At 42.5% G+C, this 7,953-nt stretch overlaps 1 long non-coding RNA gene across 2 annotated transcripts; it reads left to right on the forward strand.

Annotated features, from left to right (window-relative positions):
- Positions 1-504: 504 nt before the first annotated feature.
- LOC112256632 lies at positions 505-7,736 on the forward strand. Of its 2 annotated transcripts, none has more exons than XR_002954449.2 (4): positions 505-885; positions 6,119-6,303; positions 6,405-6,502; positions 6,769-7,736. It is a non-coding gene; the product is annotated as an uncharacterized LOC112256632 (long non-coding RNA). The 2 variants fall into 2 exon arrangements; XR_002954448.2 differs by having other exon boundaries at positions 506-1,191.
- The last annotated feature ends 217 nt before the right edge of the window (positions 7,737-7,953 follow it).

Genomic DNA, 7,953 nt, shown 5'->3' on the forward strand with positions numbered 1-7,953 from the left:
TCAAATAGGCTACATGTCATATTAAACAGCATATAAACACTCTAAATAGGTCAGGAGCCAGACAGGGAGCCTAAGAAATAATGAAAATGAATTATTTAGGGTATATTATTTCAAGGCTACAGCCTACAAAGAAATACACCATAGGCTGGTAGGGACATAATGCATGTAGCATTTAAAACACCTTTATTTAACCAGGTAGGCTAGTTGAGAACAAGTTCTCATTTACAACTGGGACCTGGCCAAGATAAAGCAAAGCAGTTCGACACATACGAGAACACAGTTACACATGGAATAAAAATATCCAACTACAAAAACGTAAAGGGAGTAGGGTAGGGGGCACAAACAAACCTTCCTGAAGAGAGTGAACTTTGATGAACAACAATAACAACGGTTGTCCATTTTACATCGCTCACTGAATGTACCGGAAGTTGTTGATACAACAACTTTTTTTCAAACTCGTTTCTTGTTTAGGACCACACGTTTGAACACGTCATGGGGCTTGACCATCCAATCAACGTCGTCCAAATTTTCTCAAGGTTCCGTTCAAAGTTCAAAATATACAGAGGAAGTGAAATGATGCTGCGTTTAAAACAACTGGGAAGTCGAAAAAAACACGATGTTAAATCATGGCGTCAGTGATCTTTAGGTCGGAAAGTCTGAGCTCTAGGGAGAGACCTGACTTTCCCGAAATGCATGACCATTCAAATCGATTTTTTTCCCCAGTCAGAGCAATTTTTTCCCTCCGAGTTTCCAGGAAGTCAGAAAATTCCGAGTTTCCAGTTGATTTGAACGCGACATGAGCAACCAGCAGGAAAAATGACAAGACTTAGTGTTATTGAACTTTGACAAAACAAAAATTAAATATATAGCTATTTACTAAACAGGGTAAGATCTCTTTTATATAACGTTAGCCTAATACAATTTGGAAACCCAGCTTTGTAGTAACGTTAACTAGCTACTATGGCTAATAATGCTAACGTTAGCTAGCTGTTTTTTTTTGTTGTCTAGCTGACTTGCTAAAGGAGCTAGCTAGTTAAGTGCTTTTGCAAAAATGTTACAATGTCGGAGACCGCAAGGTTTACAAATATCCGCCCGTCGAAAACCAAATGCAAGTCTAAAATGAAGGGGAGAATGTCTTGCTTTTTTTTTTTTTTTACAGTGGACAAATTGCCTGATTGATCTGATGAGAAGGTAATAATAATTTCAACGTCATAGGCGAATGTATGTATTATAAAGATCTATATATAACTAACCCAATATAGTTAATCGGTGTCGTTTACAATGGGAACAAATGAAGCAAGGAGGTGGGCAAAGTGAAGTACGAGCAAGCGAGATCCTATTGGCATGTAGCAAGTATTTGCATAAATTTACTGTGACGTGTGTGCGGTGTGCATAAATCAATTCGACCGTGCACTCCTAAACAACTCAATTTAAAGTCTATAAAACGTATTGCACTTCCTATCAGATGCTAGATTTTGGAACATAAATGTATTGATCAGATCAATGAGAAAATGATCAGAATGTCTGGCCAGATTCACCCAAATTGTGTTTGAATACTCATACTAACTGTAATATTTGTGACTAAATTGAGTATGTAGTGTTCTTATTGGTCATAGTATGGATATAGTTAGTATGCCAAAAGTTCCAGGATGTCGTACTAAATTCGCCAAAATACATCAACGCCTGACGTTGAATATTGTCGGTGTCATTAAATTGTTTCCAGCAGCACAGTCTCCAACTTTTTGGACAACATATAAACAGCCTAATCAGCTCTGCTAGGGCGAGCAAAATGGTCAGAGTGAGGTGTCATTTGTGTCTGGAAGTAAAAAATAAAAAATTGTGTCTGGAAGTAGCTTGCAAGCTAGCCAACGACGTTAGCAAGGGTGCTTGGCTGCCATTTTGAGTCGGATTAACCCTACTCCTCGGCCAGTGCGTCATGAACGCTCTGAATTTACGAACGCCAGAGTGTACTCCAGATACGCTGGAAACATGAAACACTTTTTTTCTGATAACTAGTTCATTGCATCTGCCGTGGAGCCCAGTTTCATAATATGACCATATTTCCCAGCTGCTTGCTGTTGTTTTGAAGTAATCACGAAAAAACGGCTTATTTTAGGGCAATTTTCACCCTGCCAGCTCCTATTAGTTCTATTGAGCATTCTGGCACCAACTCGCCTTCCGAACATTCTATTCCCAGTTTATTGTTATACGTCACAATGCCTGCTTCGCTATTGTTGGCAATGAGACCCGCTCACATTGTTTATAGATTGACACCATCGAGGTGCGGTTGTTTACTTCTACACAAGTTGTTTTTTTCCAGTTTCGTCCGGCGAACAGATTGTAGTGGTAAAATAAAAAGTGATACATTTTTTGGTGCCATTTAGGCGAAATGGAAGTAAGCATCACTCTAGTCAAAACAGGCTCTGCGAACATTTGATTCCATTCATTTGCTATGGCCTCGTGCTAGTGTTCCAGCTTAGCCAACGCCCTTTTGCTGTTTTTCAGCCTTGGGTGAATTTTGACTCGTTCTATTGTCCAGTGTCCTCCCGATTGAATCTACGAACACACCCGAAGTTTAAAAAAAATGTATATCAAGACAGGTTGCATAGCAACAGCATCAACTTCCGGCCGACAGGCGAAGCGCTAGTACACTCAACTGAAAGGATAATATTTGTTTACAGTACACTAAAATGAATTTATAGTATGTAGTGTATATACTCATTAAGTATGTAGTATACAGTATTACTATGGGTATTCGAACACAGCTCTAGTTCCATCTTTTCCCACTACCCCCAACTGGACTTCCTCTCACTACCATATTTGGTGGCGAGAAAACGTTCCAAGGGATGCTTCAGCTTTATAGCCCATGTGACTTGTCTGGGTTACCTTTTCTGTCTGTGTCATAGCCTTAGCTGGGGGTAACTTGTGGAATAGACACTGACTTGAATGCAGCTTTAACCAATCAGCATCCAGAATTCAACCACCCATTGTATAATGCGTGACACCTTGCTTGCTACTTGCTTTGTAAAGCATTACAAGTTGTGCAATATGTCCTTGAGTGGCTTTACATTGTTTGTGTTTGTCTGAACATCAGACTGTTAACATAGTTACCAGCTGGCATGTCTTCACTGACATTTTCTACCTCTTCCTGACCCAGTGTGTAATAACCTTCAAGTTTCATGCAGACCACTGTAGTCCCTGTGCCCAAGAACACCCAAGGTAACCTGTCTAAATGACTGTCGCCCATAGCACTCACATCTGTAGCCATGAAATGCTTTGAAAGGATGGTCATGGCACACATCAACACCATACACCCTGGACCCGCTCCAATTCGCATTCCGCCCCAACAAATCAAATCAAACTTTATTTGTCACGTGCCGAATACAGCAAGTGTAGACCTTATAGGGAAATGCTTACTTACAAGCCCTTAACCAACAGTGCAGTTCAAGAAGAGTTAAGAAAGTATTTACCAAATAAACTAAAGTAAAAAATTATAAAAAGTAACACTAACATAACAATAACAAAGCTATATACAGGGGGTACCGGTACTGAGTCAGTGTGCGGCGGTACAGGTTAAAGGTCATTTGTACATGTAGGTAGGGTTGAAGTGACTATGCATAGATAATCAACAGTGAGTAGCAGCAGTGTACAAAACAAATGGAGGGGGGGGGTTCAATGTAATAGTCCGGTGGCCATTTGATTAATTGTTCAGCAGGCTTGGGGGTAGAAGCTGTTGTGTCGTCAGCAAACTTAATGATGGTGTTGGAGTCATGTTTGGCCGCGCAGTCGTGGGTGAACAGGGAGTACAGGAGGGGATTAAGTACACACCCTTGAGGGGCCACCGTGCTTAGGTTCAGCGTGGCAGACTAGTTGATGCCTACCCTTACCAGGATCCAGTTGCAGAGGGAGGTGTTTAGTCCCAGGGTCCTTAGTTTAGTGATGAGCTTCATGGGCACTATGGTGTTGAACACTGAGCTATAGTCAATGAACAGCATTCTCACATAGGTGTTCCTTTTGTCCAGGTGGGAAAGAGCAGTGTGGAGTGCGATTGAGATTGCGTCATCTGTGGATCTGTTGGGGCGGTATGCGAATTGGAGTGGGTCTAGGGTATCTGGGAGGATGCTGTTGATGTCAGCCATGACCAGCCTTTCAAAGCACTTCATGGCTTCCGACGTGAGTGCTACGGGGCGGTAATCATTTACGCAGGTTAACTTCGCTGCCTTGGGCACAAGGATTATGGTGGTTTGCTTGAAGAATGTAGGTATTACAGACTCAATCAGGGAGAGGTTGAAAATGTCAGTGAAGACAATTGCCAGTTGGTCTGCGCATGCTTTGAGTACACGTCCTGGTAATCCATCTGGCTTTGTGAATGTTGACCTGTTTAAAGGTCTTGCTCACATCGGCTACCGAGAGTGTTATCACACAGTCATCCGGTACAGCTGGTGCTCTTGTGCATGCTTCAGTGTTGCTTGCCTCGAAGTGAGCATAAAAGGCATTTAGCTAGTCTGGTAGGCTCGCACCACTGGGCAGCTCGCGTCTGGGTTTCCCTTTGTAGTCCGTAATAGTTTTCAAGCCCTGCCACATCCGACGAGCGTCAGAGCCGGTGTAGTAGGATTTAATCTTAATCCTGTATTGACGCTTTGCTTGTTTGATGGTTCGTCTGAGGGCGTAGCTGTCAAGACTTCCGCGGAAGTTGGTCCCTCTCCTAGTTCGGGCGGTGTTCGGCCTTCTAGCCATTGCCGATCCACCTTTCATTTTCCATTGGTTTTGTCTTGTCTTCCCTCACACCTGGTTTCAATTACATCAATTACATGTTGTGTATTTAACCCTCTGTTTCCCCCATGTCCTTGTCCAGAATTGTTTATTGTAAGTGCTTGTCCACGTTATGTCTGATGTGCGTCGGGTTATGTACCCATTCATTGATTGTTCTATTTTACCCCTTACAGTAGCGGATTTTTATATAGGCGTCCAGATTAGTGTCCCGCTCCTTGAAAGCGGCAGCTTTAGCTCGATGCGGATGTTGCCTGTAATCCATGGCTTCTGGTTGGGATATGTTTGTACGGTCAATGTGAGGACGACGTCATCGATGCACTTATTCATGAAGCCGATGACTGAGGTGGTATACTCCTCAATGCCATGGGATGAATCTCGGAACATATTCCAGTCTGTGCTAGCAAAACCGCCCTGTAGCGTAGCATCCGCGTCATCTGACCACTTCCATATTGAGCGAGTCACTAGTATTTCCTGCTTTAGTTTTAGCTTGTAAACCGGAATCAGGAGGATAGAATTATGGTCAGATTTGCCAAATGGGCAGGGGAGAGCTTTTGTATGCATCTCTGTGTGTGGAGTAAAGGTTGTCTAGGATTTTTTTTCTCTGGTTACACATGTGACATGCTGGTAAATACGAGGTATAACTGATTTAAGTTTGCCTGCATTAAAGTCCCCGGCTACTAGGAGCGCCGCTTCTGGGTGAGCATTTTCTTGTTTGCTTATGGCCTTATAGAGTTGGTTGAGCGCGGTCTTAGTGCCAGCATCGGTCTGTGATGGTAAATAGACGGCTACAAATAATATAGATAGTGTGGTCTACAGCTTATCATAAGATACTCTACCTCAGACAAGCAATAACTCTAGCCTTCTTAAATATTAGACATCGCGCACCAGCTGTTATTGACACAAAGACACACACCCCCACCCCTTGTCTTACCAGACATAGCTTCTCTGTTCTGCCGGTGCATTGAGAATCCCTCCATCTCTATGTTATCCGTGTCGTCGTTCAGCCACGACTCGGTGAAACATAAGATATTACAGTTCTTAATGTCATGTTGGTAGGATAATCGTAGGTCATCAATTTTATTTTATAATTATTGCATAATAGCAAATATAATTGATGGCCGTGGGAGTTTACTCGCTCGCCTACTGATTCTCAAAAGGAAGCCCGATCTGCGTCCTCTTCACGCAAATGACGGGGATCTGTGCCTGTTCCCGGGAGAGCAGTATACCCTTCTCGTAGGACTCGTTAAAGGAGAAAGTTGGGTTGTGTAATGTCATGGAGGTTTTGACGTTCAACAGATTTCAATCTGTTATGATGTTTTACCTTATATTTCCTGTTTGTTCACAGGTAATTCACTAAGGCTACAGTTACAAGGCCCACCAGCCCCTGCCAACAGTGGTCTAAACAGTCGCCTTGTGATCTTTGATGAGAACAAGGCTGCCAGTGCTGGACCGTCTGATCCAAATGTGGAATCTTGGATGGCCCCACCCCCATCGAGATCTAAGGAGAATGAGAAATGGAGCGACATAAAGGTATGAGACATGCAGTAATGCGACTTTTTATGTGATGACACGGTGACGTGATGATTTGTAAGCTAAATTATTTGACATCATTTGTGTGTGCTCAATTGTAGATGTCTATGAAGTCCAGGTTTGGTCACAGTGTTGTGGCTCTGCCCAGCAAGCCAAACTTCCAGCCCTTTGTGGAGGAGTCGGATCAGCCTCAGACCATGTAAGTGTTCACTGAGATCATCTTATTTTGCTGCCCTCATTCATTTCACTTTTCTCTCATAACTGAATGAATTAATGCCTGTGGCTTTTCCCAAAGCAAATATCTGTTTTTCTATTTAAAGAAATGTCTATCTAGCATTAAATTATTTTAAAACGGGATGACTAAAACCCAGCAGTAACCCCAAGGTGTATTCATGTGGCATCGTTTGTGTCTACTCCAGTTGTGTTCTTAAGGTTTTAGTTATTTGTTCTGGCACCTTCCTCCAGGACACTGTAAGATCAACCCAGCGGTGAATTCGGTGTTGTCTGCACGGAAACCCTGCAGGGATGAGACTCCTGAAGAGACTGCAGCAACAGCAACATCAGCAGCAGGAAGAGGGGAAAGCTCAGAAGCAGAGCATGTATTGCAAGGACCTGTTGCTCAGTGTCGCCTCTGAGTTCTGCTTTTAGGAACTGAGGGCAGAAAGCTACCACCAGAAGAAGGCCTTGGAGTCAGGGGCAGTGTCAAGGAAGAGCAAGGGGGCTCTGGTCTTCCAAACTGACACCTTTCCACCTGAACATTGACATGTTCAGATTGTTTTGTATTTAGGTAGTAGACTGCCAGTATCATCTATTATGTCTTTGTTGTCTTTCGTCATGTATGTATTTTACTGTTTGTGATGTGTATATATAAACTGCAGTTGGAACGGCATAGGTCACACCAGTCATAGCCATAAATCACTATCTAGGCTCTGGGCCACACAGTATCCCAGAGGGAAAAATCATCTAATGTAATTAGATTGAAAAGAGTTGTGTGAGAAAATGGTGCTATGATTTGAGAACTGAAATACTGGTGGTTGTTGTTACTGCATATCCTTGGATATTCTGCAATAATTGGCTGTTGAGACTGTTCTGTAATATATTTTCTTTCATGGCAATTCACTACAAAACTGTATTCTACATTTTACATTCATTCCACTAATCTATACTGTTTGGAAAAGGACTTTAGATAACATGCCATGTTCTGTCTGGTTCCTCTCTCCATTATTTCTTTGCCTTCTTCACGTTACCTCTTAGGAATTAAACTTTCAGTACCCCATGTGGTGAAGGTAGTGTATGAGAATGACAGAGAGAAATCCAGAGGAGGAGTCTATGACAAGGCTCAATTCACATTGTAGATGTCACTGCTGTATATATTGGTAAAAATGTCCCCCCAAGGCCATGTGTTGATAGTGTTAAATAAATGTGAAATAATGGTGATGACTCCTGTGATAATCATTGCCTGATTAACTGGAGCTTGTCGTATAAGTCACTATCAGTAGAGGGCATGCAAGAGGAGCTCTGGATGGGAGAGGCACTGCAGACCACGAAGTTCAAATATGGGTTACTTTGCATGTTTTTCATCTGATAATGTTATTTGAACCTCATTGAATATGAGAGCAAAGGGTATACTGCTCTACACATGTTCTTGCT

The sequence above is a fragment of the Oncorhynchus tshawytscha genome, linkage group LG08, assembly GCF_018296145.1.
Source record: "Oncorhynchus tshawytscha isolate Ot180627B linkage group LG08, Otsh_v2.0, whole genome shotgun sequence".
NCBI lineage: Eukaryota > Metazoa > Chordata > Actinopteri > Salmoniformes > Salmonidae > Oncorhynchus > Oncorhynchus tshawytscha.